Source organism: Cynocephalus volans, chromosome 10 (genome assembly GCF_027409185.1).
Source record: "Cynocephalus volans isolate mCynVol1 chromosome 10, mCynVol1.pri, whole genome shotgun sequence".
NCBI classification, from domain to species: domain Eukaryota; kingdom Metazoa; phylum Chordata; class Mammalia; order Dermoptera; family Cynocephalidae; genus Cynocephalus; species Cynocephalus volans.
Genome location: NC_084469.1, coordinates 29841344 through 29861863, shown reverse-complemented (window position 1 = coordinate 29861863; position 20520 = coordinate 29841344). Strand labels below are relative to the sequence as shown.

The 20520-nt window shown below is 48.8% G+C and overlaps 1 protein-coding gene and 1 pseudogene across 1 annotated transcript in view; one reads left to right on the top strand and one right to left on the bottom strand.

Moving 5' to 3' along the window:
• RAP1GAP2 (RAP1 GTPase activating protein 2) overlaps positions 1-20520 on the bottom strand; it is a 215970-nt gene that overhangs the window by 102730 nt on the left and 92720 nt on the right. The gene's annotated exons all lie outside the window — the stretch shown is intronic.
• LOC134389521 (ubiquitin-like FUBI-ribosomal protein eS30 fusion protein) lies at positions 1520-18561 on the top strand (annotated as a pseudogene).

Below are 20520 nucleotides of genomic sequence, written 5' to 3'. Positions count from 1 at the left end.
CACCTCGTCTACCTGGGGAGTCCTGGAGGTGCTGCACTACCCAGGGCCACATGGTTCTCAGGTTCCCCACTCTGGTACTCTTTCCCTACAAGCATGAGAGATCCTGGGACAGATGGGAGGGCTCAGGGAGACCAGGAGCAGTCCTAGTTGGCTTTAGCTGAATGCAAATCTCAGGAGGTAATAATCAAAGGACTCTGGAGTGGAAGCTGAGAAAACAGAGGGAAAATAGAGGGCTGGAAAGACCCCTGGGGGAGGGCCCCATGACAGCACCCAGGCCTGCAGGGCCACTGTCTCCACCCTCAGATGGCTCCATCCAGGACCATCCCAGGTCACTGCAACAGCCAGCCCTCGCACATTGCTCTAGAGAGAGCCCTACACTAGGAATCAAGAGATTCCTGGGTTCAGGTTTGGCTCCACCTGCTACCTTGCTGTGTCACCTTGGTTAAGTCCTTCACTTGCAAAGATAATAATGTTCTGAGGAATTACAAGTAATGGCTATAAAAATAAAGCATGAAGTCCTATACAAATATAAACCGTTGTGATGATGAGGACAATAATGATAATTCATAAAACGGTGATCTGGTGCCCAAATGGAGACTGAGAAGCAAGGGTCCAGGGCTGTTTAAATGTCTCGGTCAACACTTCTGGCCTCTCAAATAAGCACCAGTTCTAGCCCTGAGGATCTGCTCTCAAGATCACAACTATTGGCTAATAATTAACAATAGGAAAAGCACTCACCTAGCAGCCGGTGGCTCTGGGACCAGGTGTAAGGCCTCCCTCTGGCACAAAGTTCTCCCAAACCTTCAAACTGCACTTTTCTGCATCTCCCACGCCCGCTCTGCAGCCCCCCACCACAATCAGCTACGCTTTGTCTTACTTTCCACATAGCCAAGCTAGGGGAACACAGACAGCCGGATGCTGCGAAGAGCTTCTCAGGAAAACCAAACCAAAAGGAACAAGAAATACGATTCTCAATAACCAAAAGTTAGAAACAACCGAGGTGTCCATCAACCAATGAATGGATAAACGAAATGTGATTCTTCCATACAATGGAGTATTATTCAGCCACAAAAAGCAACAAAGTACTGACACATGCTGCAATACAGACGCACCTCAGAAACATTATGCCAAGTGAAAGAAGCCAGACACAAAAGACCACACACTCTATGATTCCAATTCTGTGAAACGTCTGGAACAGACAAATCCAGAGACAGAAAGTAGATGTATGGTTGCCAGGGGTTAGGGGGAGGAGAGAATTAAGGAGCAACTGCTAATGGGTACAGGGTTTCTTTCTGAGGTGATAAAAATGTCTGGGACTAGACTGTGGTGACAGTTGTACAACTTTTTGAATATACTAAAACCTACTGAATTATACTCTTTAAAAGGATGAATTTTATGGGATGTGAATTATATCTCAATTTTCAAGAAAGGCGGCTAAACAGGCTCCACTTCTGTCATTCCTGCTGCTTAACTTCCTCTGTGGCTGCCTTTTGGTGCCCCAGTGCCCCAGGCTGTGTGCATGCGCTCGCTGCGGGTGGTGGTGGTGAGTGCCGATGAGGCCAAGGGGCTTCCTTACAACTCCCACCTGCCAAAAGCCATGCCTTTCCTGCCCACTGCCAGCCCTCTTACACACTTGCAGCACAGCTGCTCATTTGGAGAGATTTTCAAGTTCTAACTTTCCACCTTTCCCCATCCTACGTAACCAACTGGACCATAAATGAGCCTAAAAAATAAGATGCAATGAAAAGCTTCAAGAGAAATCACTGTAAGAAACAGACACAATGGGATAAAAAGAAGCAAAGGTCAGGATGAGCTCTGGCTGGCGAGCTCCAGCCCTGAAAAGCCAGACCCCCAAACCTCAGTAACTCTGCTTCCCCCTCTGCAGAATAGGCAGGCTAACACCCAACTCCTGCTCCCTGTCCAGGACTTGGGAAGTGGTGCTCAACTCCTCAACATGACTAGTGTCATAGGCAGTTCTCACAGTGGCAGCAAATTATGTGGTCACTGGGTAAGACAGGCCAAAGGAGGGACAGCAGGGAGTGGCTGGGTGGAGGCTGAGGGTTCATGCCCAGAGAAGTCCACCTGGTTGTCCACAGCGACCCACGACCTAGCAGCATATCCCCTGGTCCTCACTCCTACAGCCAGCAGTGCTGGGGCAAACCTGTGGGTAGAAAACAACGTTTAGGAAGATCCACCTATACTGAAGGACAGGCTGGAGGAGAGGACCAGGCTCAGGCCTGGAAGGAGATGGGCAGGCAGTGTGGACAGTGGTTCAAGAGCATTGGTTTTAGGATCCAACAGGCCTGATTTGAACACCAGCATCACCCCTGATTAGCCACGTGATAGGTTATTTCACCTCTCTGTGCCTCAGCTTCCTCATCTGTAAAATGGTACAATACTACCTATCTAATTACCCAGACAGCACACTGAGACTCACAGAGCCAAGGGGGTTGCCCAAATCCCACAGCAAGCGTCTCTCCTCCTCTCCAAGGAGGAGGCGCAGTTTCCAAATCGCCTCAGGCCAGGTATGCTGGAAATAAGCAACCATGTCTCCAGGAAGAACCTGTCAGGACGCACAACTGGTTTACAGACAAACATTTATAAAGCACCTACTGAGTGCCAGGACTCCTGTAAGGAGCAAACAGACGGCTGGGAGAGCTAGAGGCTTGGGCTGCACAGGTGTACCAGGCATGGACTCTGCCACTGGCCACACCCTGAGCAGCAAGACGTGACTGTGCGTGGGGGCCAAGGTAGGACTGGGCGGTACTCTGTGGCTGCAGCTTCAAAGGCCACTCTGGCTTCTCTCTGGGTGTGTTGGGTGAGGATGGGACTGCCCTTTCCTGGAGGACCCCGAATTCCTAAACTGGGACAAGGAGGAGAAAGGGAGGATCCAAGAGAAGCAGGACTTGACAGGGCACACCAGCCATGGAGACGCAGCCGTGACCCCGCAGCCGTGCCCCTCAGCCGGCACCAGGTGAGGGGTGCCTGAGCCTCCCCAGCATTAGGTCTCCGAGCAATGGACCCACCCACCCAGACCCCGGGAAAATAAACCTTTACCAAACAAGCGACTTTTAGAACAAAGGCTTCACAGTATATACATGAGCAAGTGGAGACTCCAAGGGTTCGGTGTGGGCCTGAGGCCGCAGAGTCAGAAAACACAAGAGTTAAACCTCAACACCAAGATCTCTGACGCCCACTCCGTTGCTCTTGCCCATCTTAACGGCTGGCAGGATGTGAAGAAAGCACACTGGCCAGCATCTTCTCATGTCCTTTCAGCTTGAGTTCTTGAAGACCAAGGGAGGCCACGTCTCAGCGTGGGTGGTGACATCCACATGACTTTAGGAGCAGCTGAGAAGATGGTGATCCAGGCAGGAGACGTGAAAGTGCAAAAACCATGCTGAGGGCACAGCACACCCATGTGGAAGATCCATTGGCCAAACATGCATTGTGAGTTGTGGGTTAAAACGGAAGTACAGAATAAAGGACCACAGGACACAGGAAGAGAGGGCTGGGTCTCCTTGGCAGATCGGCTAGGTATTACTTAGGAGGTGATGGCTGCTCTAGGCCTAGAGGGAAAGGCCAGCATTTACCTGGGAGAGAAACAGGAAAGGGAAAGGCACAGAAGCAGAGGCAGGGAGAAAAGGGAATAGCACCAGGACTAACCATCAGGTGTTGGTGATGCAGAGAGGGCACATGCCTGGCACACGCCTGGCACACAGCAAGCCCTCAAGAAGGAACAGCAAATACTAGCAGACGGTCCTCAAGGGCTTGTCTTATATTAGGTGCTGTTTGAAGTGATCCACATATACGATCTCACTTCACACTCACAACAATCCTTTGAAGGAAATATTATTAACCTCATTTTACAGATGGGGAAACTGAGGCTCAGAGAGATTAAATAACCTGCCCAAGGTCATGTCGCTGGAAAGAAACAAAGCAAGGCTTGTACCCAGGCAGTCTGGCTCCAGAGTCCATGAACTTAACTACCATGCCACACTGCCTCTGAGGAAGCAAAGGAGCCAGAGTGGGGTAGGGGCATCCCTGCTGGCACCCAAGGTGATTTGGGGTGGTCTTCATTGTAGTAGTCATTTATTGATCTTTTACAGTGACCTTCTGTTCTTAAGCAGGCCACCCGGCTTTTCCTTTTATGGTAGTAACATAAAATTGCCTTCTAAAAAGAGTCCACTAAAGTTTTAACAATGGAGCCAGTTAAAGGAGGATATTCACTACCTAATACATGTGGCACACAAACGTGACAGAAACAGTGAAGGTGACTAGGGGACGGCTGAAGTTGGGAAGCAGATGCTAAGCTCTGAGCTCTATCTCACAGGCAAAAGGAGGCACAGGTTTCAAAGGCAGGCACGACAGATCGGCAGGGCTTTCTTTGGGACTCCACCGGCAGCAGAGAGGAAGATGGAGTGACAGGGAGGGAGGAACAAAATGGGAGGGGCCCCCCTGTGCTTATGGCCATAGAAATGACATGCAAGGGTCTGCTTTATAAGACATTTCAGAGACAAACTAAGAGGGCTTGACAACAAGGTAAAGGAGGAAGAGAAAGCTAAACATGCCAAAAGACTCGGGTTTCAGAAGCCTGAGTGACTGATGCTTCGACCATGATACAGACTGAGCAGGAGAGCTGGATTTGCAGCAGGCAGATGATCCAGAGTTCATCCTGGACACGCTGCAAGTCAGGGGCCCCTGGCTCACCCAAGTGGGATCAGAAAAGAACTGGCACCTAAGCAGAGAGACAGGCATAAGGAGAATTGAGGTGGAGGCTGAGGCCACGGTAGGAGAGGAGGTCCCAGGGAGAACATGAGGGGCTAAGAAAGCGAAAAGAAATGGGAGCCCTCCAAGGGGCAGGAAAGGAGGGGTGGGAGAGGAGGACGTGCCAGGACGGAGTGGAGTAGGGAAGCCGAGGGAACGGCAAGTGCCAAGGAGGCGGTAGCAGGAAAATCACCCATTGTAACAGAGGCTCCACCTCCCCAGAGAAATCACCAGCCGCACATCACAGAAATCACCAGCCGCACGTGCCGGTGCCATCCAGCCCTTAAAATGCACTGCATCATTTGGAAACTGCCAACCGAGCAGCTTCCCTCACGTGGCCAGTGCCCTGCTCAGCACTACCTGGCCTCAGCTGAGGGAGCTACATCATGGTCAGAGCAAAGGCAGCCAGCTCCAAGGTCACAGCCTCAGACGGCTTCAGAATCCAACTCACAAAACCATGCAGTCACAAAGGCACAGAATATCAGCATTTCCCCAGCCTGTTAGCATTTCTTAACCTGGATGGTGAGGACATGCATGCCCATTTTATGTCTCGTTGCGTTTGGATGTAGGACATGTATCACAGTAAAAAAATCACTTTTAAATAGTGATTAAATATGTGCTCTCACTTCCTTTAGGAGATAGAGATATAGATATTCCCAAGCCTTTGAGACTTCCACGGTGAACATGTCAGACTGACCATAAGCCCCTTAAAATAACAGTAAGGAAAAGAGAGTGAACTGACAGGCCAGATGCAATGGAAGAGAAAATTCAGCCTTCGAGAGATTACAGGGGCTTGGCAGATGGATAGCAGACAAAGGATGGCCACTGCCCTGGCAGAGAAGTAGAAGCTACAGTCTATCTGTCCACACTTGGGGATGCAGCTAATAAAGTGAATGCTTCACCTGCAGAACTCCAGGAAGACTTCAGGTCCCTGCACCTCAGGTGCAGGATCAAAAACTGCGGGGGCAGTGATACTTGAGACACCAAGCCTGTGGACCCCCCATTACTTCCCCACCAGCCAGATGGCCCCCCTAACCCCCACCACGAGAAACTGAACACTCTTTGAGAAGAAATAACAGCTAGTTCCTCCAATGGAAAAGGCAGCTTGGTCCTGCAGGGCAGCCCCAGGTGGCAAGCTGGCCCACCCTCATAGAGCTCCCAATCCACCTCCAAGTGTCTCACTCTTGGGTACAGAGAGAAAGCTGAGGACGAGCAGACATTTGACAAAGCCTCCAGCATGAGGAAGGGACGCCAAAATAAACAACAGGAACCTGAAGGAAACAGACAATGCAAGGAACCAACAGAAACTTCAAAAATTACTGTAAATTAATAACCTCAGATAGATAAGACAAGATTTTTATATCCATGACACAAGGAGAGAATGTTATAAAACTGGAATGATCCAGGTACAAGAAAGAGATCTTAGAAATTAGAAATATAATTGGAAGACTAAGTTGAGGAAGTCTCCCAAAAATAGAACAAAAAGACAAAGATATGGAAAATGAAAAAGATAAAAAAAAAATCAGGAAAGATTCCAGGAAGACTTGACAGAACAGGAGGGGAATTGTGGTATCTAGTGTCCAAAGTCAGCCTCCTGATGAGCCATATCACTTGGCATTGTTGCCTGGTGCCGTCCCCTTCCCTTGAATCTGGGCTGGCCTGCGACTCAGTTTTGGCCAATAAAATGGGACAGAAGTAATATTACTTAACTTCCAGAGCTGAGTCACAGGACCCTTGCACCTTCCACCTCAATCTCTAGGGTCATTTGCTCTAGGGAAAGCAAGTCAGCATGTGAAAAGTCTAACTGAGACTGCTGTGCTGCAGCTAGCCAAATGGAGAGGCTGCGTGGAGAGAGATGCCTGGCCAGCTCCCAGGGGTTCCAGACATCCTAGTCCATGGGCATGAAGAAACCATCCTGGACATTTCAGCCCCAACAGATGCCACAAGAACAGATCTGAGGCCCCAGACACACGGCCCCAGTTGAGCAGCCCCACCATCTCCAGCCATCTGGGCCACCCAAAATTAGGTCCCAGATACTGTGAAAGCAGACAAGCCATCCATCTCTGATGTGCTCTAACTGAATTCCTAACCTACAGAATTTGAGGATAATAAAATGTTGTTATCTCTCTAACATTTGTTGTTTCACTGTAACAGGGGCAAATTATCAGAGAAATAGTACAAGAACATTTCCCAGAAGTGAAGGTCCTGAGTCCTTGGGTCCACCAAGTACCCAGCACAATGAATGACACAAGATCCGCCCAAACATTGCCAGGAAATTTCAGAACACCTGGGTAAATGAAAACTCCTCAAGAACTCCAGAGAGAAAATATAAATACACACCATATACAAAGGAATGTGAATCTGCATATCATCAGACTTTTCAACAGCAACTCTATCACCTGTTTTTTTTTTTTTTTTTTTTTTTGGTGGCTGGCCAGTACAGAGATCCAAACCCTTGACCTTGGTGTTATCAGCACCATGCTCTCAGTGTGTTAACTGGCCAGCCCTCAACAGCAACTCTAGAATCTAGTAGGCAATGATGTAATAACCTTCAAAATTCTGAAGGAAAATTACTTTCAACCTAAAATTTTATACCCAGGCAAATTAGGAACCAAGTGTGAGAGTAGAATAAAAAACATTCTGAAATATGTAAGAGCTCAAAAAAATTTACTCCCTTGCACCCTTTCTTGGGAGGCTACTGTTAAAAAGCAACAGTCCATTAGAGGATAGAAGGATCTGGAAGTGAGGTCTCCTGTTGGAAAGAATGGAATTGACAGGATGCAAGTTGGGGGGGGGATATTAAAGGAATTACAGTAGAAGGAATAAAAATAGTAAAACAGAAAAATAAAGATAGGTACATAAAAAACTATACTAATAGCAGAAACAGGAGTTAATCATTAACTCCGGGAAAAATAAAAATTTATACAAGAAAGGAAACATAATAATAGTACCCTCCTTGATGCAACAATAAACACTACACAGTCATAATAAGTAAACATTGACTATTGAATTGTACCAAAAAATGGTGCCACTGGGAGGACACACTGCGTAGTAAAGGGTCCCATGCTGAATTCCTGGTGTGTGTTAAACCATCCATGCTAAGAAGCCACCCACCAGTCTGCAGGCATTGGGAGTCATCCCATCACAGAGCCAACCAGTCTCCCAGCTAGGCCATCACTCCACTCCACTCTAGGACTCTGTCTCTTAACTCTTCTAAATAAGTTATTGCACAGTGACATACCAAATTAGAGGTTTTTGCCATTGGTTCAAACTAAATAACAGTTTCCGTGGGAACAGGCCATAGTGTTTCAGGCTAAATATGTCTGGTCTAGTCCATGAATAATGTTATTTCCTATAGATGAAAGTTTCACTCATTAGAAATACAAATTTGGAGCTGTTTCCCAGGACTAACAAAGGGCACGTGGCCCATCTTGCTTGTGACCATGGTACATCATTGGAAGATGAATGTCCAGGGTGAGGGGTTCCACCTGTGGCTGAGCAACAAAGCATAGCGGATGTGACCCACAGGGACCAGGCCTGCAATCTCATCTCAACAAAAACATGCTCTAAGCAATCTACAAAATCCACCATATATGAATCGAACCCAGTAATGCCAAACCTCTTGCCTCCTCCCAATGCTGGCCTCTTTCTCAGGGACGTTAGGAAAGGTAAGATATAACTGTGACAGCCTCCAGGGGCACACTGGAACCTGAGCATGACCCCTGCAGTATCCTCTGGCTGGAAGGTTCAGAAAAAGAGCTCAGCAGCCTGGAGCACCACGGGATAACCAAGATCTCCAGCGATGAGCAGAAACCCATCACCTGGCCAGGCCTACCTGCTGACTTACTGAGAGCAGAGGCCCCTATCTCGCCATTTGGCTGGTCTCTGAAGTCACCTGACACTGGCCTGCCCCAGCACCGTGCCTGGCACTGAATGAACTGAAAAAACAAACACACAGATGGGAAACTCACAGATCCTAACAGCTAGAGGGCTAGGTTGAGTCGCTCTGGGGTGTCATTACCTCCCCTGCAATGTGGTCTGCTCACTATAGCTGCTTTACCCTAACCCTGCTGAGAGTCTGGCTGAGGCAGAGTTAACCCATTCCCCACCGGTTTGATCTGTTACTAGGCTCATGTTACTCCCTGGTAACTGGTTCTGCTCCTGGCCTTGGATTCCTCCTCTGGGTAATAGATAGTAGAGATAATAGTATTCTGCTGCTTCTTCATCATCATCATCATCATCATCATCATCATCATCACACAAGCTAATGCTTATTTAGCACTACGCTAAACTCTACATACATTATTCATTTAATATTTTCAACAGTCATATAGGATAGATACAGAACTATTCTCCCATTTTACAGATGAAACTGAGGCTCAGAGAGGCTAAGTGACTTGTGGAAGGTCCCAGCACAAGTAAGTGGTGGAGCTGGGATTCTAAGGGACCCTGGAGAGCAAGCTCTGGACGGCTCCCCTCTTGCTCTGGGAGCTTCAGCCTCCATCCTGCTCCCCGCCCCAACAGCCTGATCTGCTGAGGCACTGGGATCATTCATTAAACCCTCTGTTGGGGAAAGGGTAGTTCAGGGGCCTTGGGAGCATCCTCCTAGACAAACCTGAAGTCCAAAAGCAATGCTGCTTGGGAAAGCACCTGAGACTGGCGTGATTTTTTTAAGAGACAGTTGTTTCTTATTTGCTAAATGCCTACAAAAATATCCTTTTAAATACAAATAAACTATTCTTGAATTGTTTCAAAGGACACCCCTGAGTAAGAGACTAGATTATCATTCTATTTCAGATTTTTAAATTTTTCATTGTAAATATTAATACACATTCATTGGGAAAAAATTTCAGAGCATCCAGAGGCTTCTAATGAAGTGGTCTGGGTGTGTGGAGGGGCCCTGCCACGTCTGCCTCATGCTCTTCTGATGTGACCTGTCAAACCAGAGCGCTCGGCCCCAGGGAGCAGACCTGGTACCTGCCACAGGGAATCAGGGCTGAGAAAAGGCTGGTGTTTCAGACTTCCTGCTGAATCATTTCCAGCTGTCCCAGTCACTTAAGTGACAAGATGATGCATCAATGTCAATATGCTGGAAGGGTCTATTCACAGACACAGCCTTATTCCCCCCAGGAGGCATGAAGTCGGCTTCGGCAGGCAGCAGCTGGAGCCCCTGAGAATTAAGAGTCCCTACCCAGGGCTTCTATCTTCCCCTCCCGGATCTACTCTCTGCCCCAGTTTTCTGATGGTAACAGGAAGAGACCACTCCTAGGCCAGCTAGAAAATCACCTGCACAAATAGGTGCTGCTGGAACCCCTGGACTCAGAACTTAGTGCATGTGCTGGGACGGAAGAAGCAGCCAAAGAGAGAGAACACAGAGCTTCCTTCTGCCAGTGGAGCCTTGTCACAGCTTCAAGACCTGGCAGAGCACCTGGGCCTCGCCTTTGCTGGCTTCCTAGCCCACTAGCCCAGCCCCCTGCACGTCACTTAGCTCCTGAGGATATCGAGTGACTATTGAACTGAAGAGCTGGGGAGTTCTGTAGGATCAGCACCCCATGAGACAGCATGTTGAGAATCTTCCAGCCAGATCCTCCAAGATATGTGTCTATTTGCAGGCCAGGCAGTAACCGCTCTGAGGGCAGGGACTGGCTCAGGCCCCTGCATATACCCCCAGGGTCCAAGCAGCAATTCTATCCTGCAGGCCCTCAAAAAATGTCTTCAGACAAAAGCTTTACATTTGTAAAACAGCCTGCCTTTACATTTGTAATACAGCCTGCCATGACAGCTATGATCACCTTCTCTGCCAAGCATGATTTTGTGAGGATGATCAGGACAAAGAAAGATGTTTCATCTTATGTTCAATGAGTCAGCTGAGGCTGGACAGCTAGTCAGTGGAGGAACTAGAACTCAGATTCGAGCACTCTGATCCAAGATCTGTGGTCCAAGCTATTGCATTCATTCACACAAGGAGTGAATGAGAGGATGAATGCAAGGACCGCTGCAGCCCCCTCTGCCCTCTCCCCCTTTGCACTCCCACAGCCCCACAGCAAAGCATGGAATTCAAACCACCGAGTTTTCCCTGCTCCCTCAGTGACCTGCTATGTAAGGATAGTTCTCCCTTGCAATGCAAACCAAAAGCTTCCCACACCCTGTGCCCCTTACATCCCCCAACACCCACACCTCCAACAGTGCTGAACAATAAATTCCTAACTGGCCAAGCAAAGGACACATCCATCCACTCTCCCTGGAGCAAGGACTGTACGCAGAGGCCGAGGCTGACAGGAGCCCACAGTCCGCACAGACCAGGGGGTGACCACAGTGACCCCTCTAGCTTCTGCTGTTGCGGAAGTCTCCCAGTCCCCTGCCTGTCCCTTCTGGGTTCCTCTCTAGACCAGAAGGTGAGCAGGGAGCAGAGAGAAAGAGCCACCCACCTGCCTATCTGGGTCAGAGCCTCTGAGGCCTGGCTGGTGAGGCCCCAGGCCACACGGTGACTGCCCTGGGACTCTATGCCAACTACCCTGTGGCAGTCAGGAACAGAGCTGACTAATGGCAAAAGCTCAAAAGCCAACTCCGAAGTGAGAAGGAAGGCAAAAGCTTTATCCTGCTCCTAGCTGCAGATGGAGATTGCGAGATTTTTTTAAATACGTTTATTTTACAGATTTACAGAACAGGGGAGAGAAAAAAAGGAAATCAGAGCAGAGGACAAAAAGGGAGAGAGGAGAGAGAGGAAAGACAGACAGGGTGGAGAGAGGAGGAGGAGGGAGAAGCTTTTGGAAGCTTTTAGACCAAAGACACTTCACTCCCCATCAAGGCCAAAATCCATCAGTTAAAAGGTCGCCCAGCTGGAGAGGGCCAGCAGGCAGAGGCCCGTGGGAGGAACGGTAATGGGCACCATGCAAAGGGCTGGCCGAGGTCCTTCTGGGTCGTCCCAGAACCCTGGCAGAAGTGTCAAGAATACAGGCAACCTCTGAGTGCTCCCTGGGTGTCCCCTGGGGGACTGTGCAGGGCATCCCAGGCCAGTCTGCACACAGGAAATGCTTCTACGCCAGCCATGCAGAGCTCACAAAAGGCTTCGCTGCCCCTAAGAGCTGCCAGCTCAGCCTCAACTGCCCGCTGCCCCGTTCAGACCCCCACCCAAAAGGCCATTCTCTCCAGCTCCCCAGCCCTATCCCCATGGTCTCCAGAGGCTGGAGACCTTGAAATAAAGAGAGAAGGGAAGTGGTCCCTGGAGGCTGCTCTGCTGCCCACCCCCCACTTTAACATAACCCCCACTCATGTAACCCACAGCCTCCCTCAGAAGAGGGGCTGCCCCAGGCTCCCCCTCACCCACCTCTTCAACACCAAGGACACTGTTAGGGAACACTCATGGGAGGGGCCCTCAGGAAGGGCATAACGAGCTTCAAAGTCCCCACTTCTTCTCCTTGGAGATCTGGCACTCATTCAGTGAGTATTTCCAAGCACCCACTATGTACCAGCACAGTACATGAATAAGACATGCCTGAGCCCCTACTTCCCTCACCCGAGGCCTCCAGGACATCACTATGTCCTCACCACCTCCTAATCTGTTCCCATCCCTCCACCCCATGTCACTGTCACCCCATCAGCTCTCACCTGGACAATGGCACCACATCCTAACCCATCTTCATCCTTCAAACCCCCTCAATCCATTCTCCAGGAAGGAGACGCAGTGACCATTCTAAAACGAAAAGCTGATCATACCCACTCAGATGGCCATAATTAGAAAAAAAAAAACAGATAATAACAAGTGTTGACAAGGATGTGGAGAAACTGGAACTGCTGGTGGGAATGTAAAATGGGTCAGCCACTGTGAAAAACAGTTTGGCGGCTCCTCAAAAAGTTAAACATAGAATTACCATATGTCCCAGCAATTCCACTCCAAAAGAATTGAAAACAGGTGTTTAAACAAAAACATGTACACGAACGTTCATAGCAGCACTATTCACAATAGCCCAAGGTGGAAACAACCCAAATGTCCACGAACGAATGAATGAATAAACAAAATGTGGTACAGCAACACGATGAAACATTACTCAGCCTTAAAAATAAATGAAGTACTGATACAAGTTCCAACGTGGATGAATCTTGGAAACATTAGGCCAAGTGAAAGAAGCCAGACACAAGAGAGCATGTACTGCATTGTTCCATTTATCGTGAAACACCCAGAATAGGCAAATCCACAGAGACACACAGTAGACTGGCAGCTGCTTAGGGCTGGGAGAGAAGAACGGTGAGTCACACAACATTGTGAGTGCACTTATTGCCACTGAGTGATACACTTTGAAATGGTTAAAATGGTAAGTTGTATGCTATGCATAATTACCACAATACAAAAAAGGTGAAAAATAAATGTGAAGTGGATTATGCCATCCTCCTTCCAATGGCTCCCACAAGCATTAGGATCAAACCCAACTCTTTAACACGCCCTCAAGGCCCCTCCATCCCAGCGGCCCCATCCGGCATCATCTCTCACCCCTCCGCTTTCTCTCTTCACCTGCCGATCAGTCTACAAAACACACCAGTTCCTCCAGTGAACTGTGGTTTGAATGTGCCCCCAAAAAGCATGTGTTGGAAACTTAATCCCCAATGCAACAGTGTTGGGAGGTGGGCCCTCATGGGAGGTGTTGGATTAATGCCCATTATTAAAGGGCATGAGGCTCCCAGGCCAATCTCTTGCTTTCTCATCCATGTGATGTCTTCACCATATTATGATACAGCAAGAAGGCCTTTGCCAGGTGTCGGCACCTTGATACTGAACTTTCCAGCCTCCAGGACTGTGAGAAATAAATTTCTATTGTTTATAAATTACCCAGTCTGTGGTATTGTTATAGCAGCACAAACAGACTAAGACAGCCACCCTTCACTCCCATCATGGCCTTGACACAGGCATCCCCTGTCTGGACCCTTCTCTCCCACATACCCACCCCACTCTTGACCCTGTCTGTTGTGTCCTATTCATTCTCCGGGTCTCTGCCTAAACGTCTCTTCCCCGAGATGCCCTGCCCTGCCCCTCCTGCATCAGAACCCCTATGCTCTCTGTTGCAGCACCACCGCTCCCTGTTCCCAGGCCCTGAGTTGTAGGGACCTGTTCCATGACTGTTTTTCCCGCTGGACTGTGAGCTCCAGGAGAGCAGGGATCAGGCATACCTCATCCCCTCTGAGTCCTCAGCACCTGTCCCACCTTGAGGACCTTGCAGTCTCATGGAGGACATGGACACACAGATGATTACACTACCCCAAGAATTATATTTAGGCTCAGGGGGGAAAAATGAATGAATAAGAGACAAGCTTGAATGCTTGGGCACCAGTGGGATTCAGAGCAAGAGAAATTGGTGGGGACTGATCTGAATAGAGAGAGAGGGTTCAAGCCTCCAGACATAATTATTACAGCCATGCTGAGCCTGGCCAGTGCCTGCCTCTGGGTTCAACGTGTTACATGCACCATCTCATTGACCTTCGGAGCCACCACATGAAGAGTGCACTATTACTACCCCATCATACAGATGAGAAAAACAAGGCCCAGACAAGTAAAATGCCTTGCCCAAAGTCACCCAGCTACCAAGTGGCTGAGTAGGATCTGCACCCAGGTTTGCCAGAGTTCACAGTGGGTAGGGCTCCTGGGCAGCGGGGACACCCACACGCTCCAGGACAGACCCATCAGGATAGCTGCACCAAACCCAAAGACTGCTCCACCTCCTCCTTGAGAACCAGAGCTGTCTGGCTTTGCTTACATGCCTCCAGGCTGGCCGCCTCCTTCAGGGATAAGCTCCTGCTCATTTTCTTGGTTAGGCTGCTGAGCCAGCAGGGGCCAGCCCGGTGCTCAATGAGCCGGTAAAGAAAACACCTGCCTGAGTCCCACCGGTGTCCTACCAATGCCCTTGCCTTGGCAATGATCTTTCATAGCACTGACACAGCTTACGGGGAGGAGGGTGTGTCCCCGCAGACCTGGCCACCCTCCCTGCACTCTCTCCTCCCACAGCCTCACCCACACAGGGACTGCACTCACCGTCCCTAGGATGACTCCCCATTTTCCACCTCTGGCCCAGGCCTCTCCGCGGAGCTTCAGATGCCACTGCCACCTAGACATCCCCACTTGGAGTCTCACAGGCATCTCAAACCCGGTGTGTCCAAAAGTGACCTCATCATTTCCCCCAACCTGTTCCTCCTCCAGGGTTCTCTCTCTCAATAAAAGGCACAAAGCATTCCCAACTCATTTTCCTGTCTTATCCCTGACATCCAACCCCTTACTCCTCAAAGTAGGTCCCCAAACCAGAAGAAAAGATGTCACCTGGAAGCTGACTGAGCAGCCCCACCCCAGACCCACCTGTGCAAGTGTGCATTTCAAGAAGATGCCCAGGTGACTGTGCATGTGAAAGTTGGAGAAGCGCAGCTCTACCAGTCCACTATCCTTTACTCTGCCTCCTACATTTCTCTGAGGTCCATCAACATCCCTCCACCCCCTCTCCGCCACCATCTCCAAGCCTCTGACATCCTCTTAGCCAGTCTCCATCTTGTCCCACACACTCTTGTTCCACTCCAAGACTGTCTCCGCCAGGAGCTAGACTGACCCTCTGAAATGTTGATCTGATCATGTGGGTCCCCTATATAAGGCTGTGACATGGCTTCCCATTACCATGAAGACCAAATTTCATGTATTCATTCACTACATGTTTATTGAGCATCTTCTATGTGCCAGGCACTGTTCTAGGCAGTGGAGAGAGAACAATGAACAAAACAAACAAAACTCCTGTCCTCATGCAGCTTATGTTCTAGTAGGGAAAGGAGATAAACACCTAATAATGTTAAAACCTTAAATGTGAGGTATGTCAAGTGGTGATAAAGGCAATGAAGAAAAATAAAGCAGAGAAAAGCTCACAGATTTAAAGAGTCCCCAGAAAAGAACTTAACACGGTGACATTTGAGCAAAAACCTGAAGGAACTGAGGGAAGATGCCATGAGGATAACTAGGGGAAGAGCATTCTAGGTAGAATGAATAACAAGTGCAAAGGTCCTGGGGTAGGAACCTTCATCAGTCAAGCAATATCAAGGAGGCCAGTGTGGCTGGTGCAGAGTGAGCAACAAGTAAAGAATAGGAGCTGGGAGCAGAGAACTCACAGGCGCAGGTCATGTAGAGCCTGTGGCCACAGTAAGAATTTTGGCTCTTACAGTGCGGAAATGGGAAGCCATGGGAGGGAGGACTGTAAGCAGAGCTGAGATGTGATCTGACCTACAATTTCACAGGATCATTCTATGAAATCATTCTGGCTGCACCGCTGAGAACAGACTGTAAGGGGGCAAACAGTGGCAGCAGGGAGGCCACTGAGGTGACCTCGGTAACCCAGGTGAGAGTTGATGGTGGCATGGACTCCACTGATAGCAGTGGAGATGGTGGGAAGTGGCCCAGCTCTGGGTTCATTGTGAAGGCAGCGCCAACAGATTCTGCCAGCAAATTAGATGTGGGGATTAAGAATAATACAGAGAAGTCAAGGATGATTCCAAGAATTCTGGCCTAGGCCAATGAGATCGGGAAAGCTACAGGAAGGATGAGTTGTGGGGGGGCAGGATGGAGGTCAGGAATTCCACTTTGGACATGTTCGCTTTGGGGTGCCTATCAGACATCCGAGTGGAGACAGAGGGGGAGGGGGCCCGGGCACAACAGCATGTAGACGCAGAGCAGAGGAGGAAGAGGAGACAGAGGCGGACTGGCCAGGAGACGGAGGGAGATCAGAAAGAGCAATGAAGAAAGCCTTTCAGGGAGGCAGTGTGAAGCCCTGTCAGATGCTGCTCGGTTGCAGGCAGAGGGTACCCGCTGGATTCGGGAACAAGAGCAGCTGCTGTGCAGGGGTGCGGAGCAAGGCTAGCCGGGGGGTAAGGCTGCAAGAAGTTCTGCCGACGAGGGAAGAGAGAGCACAGCGGCTGGACCTGGGTCTGCGGGAAGCGTGGGGGTTTTCTTGGTTGGGTGCCTGCCCCTTTGTTTTCTCATTTCCTCCAGAGCCAAGCCTTCAGGCTCAGACCTCTCAGCTGGCTCAGGCTGTCAACCTTGGTCCAGATCCTTTGCTCTCCTTCCTCCCTCCTCCTATACCACGTCTTCTCCCTTCCCATTAGCAGGTCATTCTTATGCATGGACACTTGAATACTTTCTCAAAATAAGACAGCAAGAAAGGCTGTTTGTAGATAGGACATCCCACAAGCTTCCAACGCATCCTTGCAGGGCCACAGGTGAGGAAAAGACAAGACCTCTTTTTCCCCCAGACGGAAGCTATGAATTTTTCTGAATTCCAACCATTCCCCAGTATGAGTCTTGGATGTTTTCAAGTCTTCAAGAGTCTCTATTTAAATGCAAATGTCCTAGTTAGCCACAGGAGAGAAGGCTTGGCTGCAGAGGCCATCATAACTATCACGTCTTTCCAGAGCTACCCCCAGGGAGGCCTACGAGTCCCCAAGTCCCCGGGCAGAGCTAAATCCTTTGCAGAATCCTCCAAATACTGATTCTTTTATTATCCGTATGTTACAAATGAGTGAACTGATTGTCTGAGAAATCAGGTAACTTGTCTTCAGTCTGACAATCGTTTTTTTTAGTTTCATCATGGGGGGGGTTGTTTGGGTCTCTTGGGTTTTTTTCATTTTTAAAAAAATTATGGTAAAATACACATAAGACAAAATTTACCATCTTAACCATTTTAAAGTGTACAATTCAGTGGCATAAAGTACATTCACAGTGTTGTGCAACCATCACCACTGTCCGATTCCAGAACTTTCTCATCACTCCAAATGAAAACTGGCCTGTTGATTTTTGAATGAGTAATACATTAGTGTGGTTCAAAAATTATCAGAAGGTCAAATCTATCTTACCCACCCACTTTCTACCTAGGCTATGAAATAGTTTTTACACACCCTTCCACAGCTTCTTTATAGAAATACAAGCCAACACAAAGATGGAGCCCTATTCTCCCTTTTTTTTACACAAAAGTTAGTATATTGTACACGTTGCTCTCACTACATCGGAGGACTTTCTATCAGGACATAAACAGCTTCACTATTCTTTTTTTTTTTCCTTTATGGCAGGTGACCAACACAGGATCCGAACCTGTGACCTTGGTGTTTATGAGGCTGCACTCTAACCGGCTGAGCTAACTGGCCAACCCTATTCTTTCCTAAGTAAAGTCTGGGGTGTGAATGTAAAATAATTTCAGCAACCAGTTCCCTACTGATAGGCATTTGGTTGTTGTCAATGTTTTGCTACTTCAAATAATATTGCAGAGAATGACCTTGCACTACGTCATTCCACGTGCACGGAAATACACGTGTCTGATGACGCCCGCGCCCTCACTCCTTCCTCTTTCTCCACTCCTCTTCGCAGGAGCGGCAGCGGTGACCAAGGTTCAGTCGCCAACAGGCAGCTCTTTGTCCACACCCAGGAGCTACACACTCTCAAAGTGACCGGCGGGAAACAGTCGCCCAGATCAAGGCTCATGCGGCTTCACTGGAAGGCATCGCCCAGGAAGATTAAGTGCTCCTGGCAGGCACGCCCCTGGCAGGCGAGGCTACCCTGGGCCAGCGTGGGGGGAGGCCCTGACCACTCTGCAAGTAGCTGACTGCATGCATGGAGGTAAAGTTCATGGCTCCCTGGCCCGTGCTGGGAAAGTGAGAGGTCAGACTCCCAAGGTGGCCAAACAGGAGAAGAAGACAAGCCAGGCCAAGTGGTAGATGCAGTACAATTGGGGCTTTGTCAATGTTGTGCCCGCTTTGGGCAAGAAGGAGGGACCCGATGCCAACTCTTAAATCTTTTGTAATCCTGGCTCTAATAAAGCCACTTAGTCCAGTCAAAAAAAAAAAAAAAACACATATCTGATAAATTCCCAAAAGTGGTTCACTAGGTCAAAGGAGATGTGCATGTATAATGTGCATGTATAATGTGACAAGTATAATGGTGACAGGTGTTGCCAAATTGCATGGCTCATGGGATGGTACCAACTGAACTCCCAATAAGTCAGTACAAGGGTGAGGATACACTGCTTATCCAAAACACTCTGCTAGCCCCCGATGGCTGGAACCAATGCCAAAGCAGCTTCTGCCAGCAGTTTTTGCCTGTGGTTTCTGCCTGCCTGACTCAGTTTTGCATCTTCCCCTGGTATTCAAACTCCCCACCTTTACTTTAGGGAACTGCTCCTCTCCCACTGGAAAGGACCCTTGTAATCGTAATAGCCACACTCTGACCACAGAGTGAGCCCCCGACTCACACCAGGCCAATCACGGTTCCCCACCCTCACCCCTAATACAGGGATGGGCTCAGAGATAGATTATGACCCAAGCCAGTCAGAACTTCTCCACGGAATTTATCTAACGGGAGCTGTGGAAGAGAAGCTTTCTTTCCTCTCCGGAGGAAAAGAAGTTAAGATGTTTAGCCCACAATGGTCTACAACCCCGGATCCAACATCATGGCAACAGATGGCCCAAGAAAACAAAGCCAGCACAAGAGACAAGAGACAGAGATGAATACTGTGAATGGTCCTGAATCCAGTTGTTCCTGAGGCCCAACCGACCCTTTCCACAGATGGGTTATGCCAGCCAATAAATCCCCGTTTTGTGTGGCTAACTCAAGTTGAGCTTCTGTCACTTGCCACCTAGGGTCCTGACTGTACATAAAGCATAATCTCAATTTTTTTAAATAATACAGAGAAACAGATGTAAATATATTGTGTGGGAAGGTGTGTGTTTAGATAAGAAAAAAAAAAGGGGGGGGGGCCAGAAGAAAACATATTAAACGTTAATAATGGTTATCTCTGCCATCCCCCATCTGGGACTGCAGATGATTTTTTATTTTAATCTTTGTACTTTTCTGGTTTTTTTCCAAATTTTCTGCAAGGAACATGGATTTTAAAATAAACATTTCTTTAAAAAATTAGGTTGGCAAGAAGCAGCCCAGACTAAGCTTAGAGGAAGGTTCTGAGACCAGGTGGTGGTCAGAGGCAGAACAGATGCCCTCCCTTGAGGCCTGCTCTGTGGTCAGCCCACCCTGGGATAGCTGCTGCCCATCTCAGGGTGGACTGGCAGGTCACTGAGGGTGTCCACGTTGTGGTTGCTAAATCCAAGCCCTCCATTTGTATGTCCAAGAGCCAAGACTCCTCTCCACGCTCCTCCTGGGCCCCTTGCTGAGACCCCCAAAGAACCCCCTACCCTGTTGGCCTCCCAGGAAGGCCCCATACAACACTGGCAAAGAGCTTTCCATGAGCCCCCAAATGCAAGAAAGGGAAATGTCGGGATGATAGGAGAGTTCACACAAAGTGGCTCAGTCTCTCAGGCACCTGCTCCCTGGGCCTGACCTTCCCCCTAAAACACATGACCATCCGTGAGGGGGTGTGAACTTGGGAAGGACAGAGCCCTTGGGGACCTTCAACTTCAGAACATGGACTGTTACGAAAGGGAGACTGTAATTTCCCTGGATTCCCCAAGGCACTCTGGCTGCACAGGCATCTCAGGGTTCCTGGAGGCTAGAGCCACTCCCACTAGCCCACACCATCTTCAACCAAAGAAACACCCTCTTTTTCTGTTCTACATAATAATGTTCTGAATAAGGGTTGTTTGGGTTTCTTGTTTTTACCATTTTTACCATTTTTAAATGTGCGATTCAGTAGTATTCACAGTGTTATGAAACCATCATCACTATCCATGTCCAGAACTTTTTTATTATCCCAAACAGAAATTCTGTACCCATTAAACAATAACTCCCTCTCCCCCTAA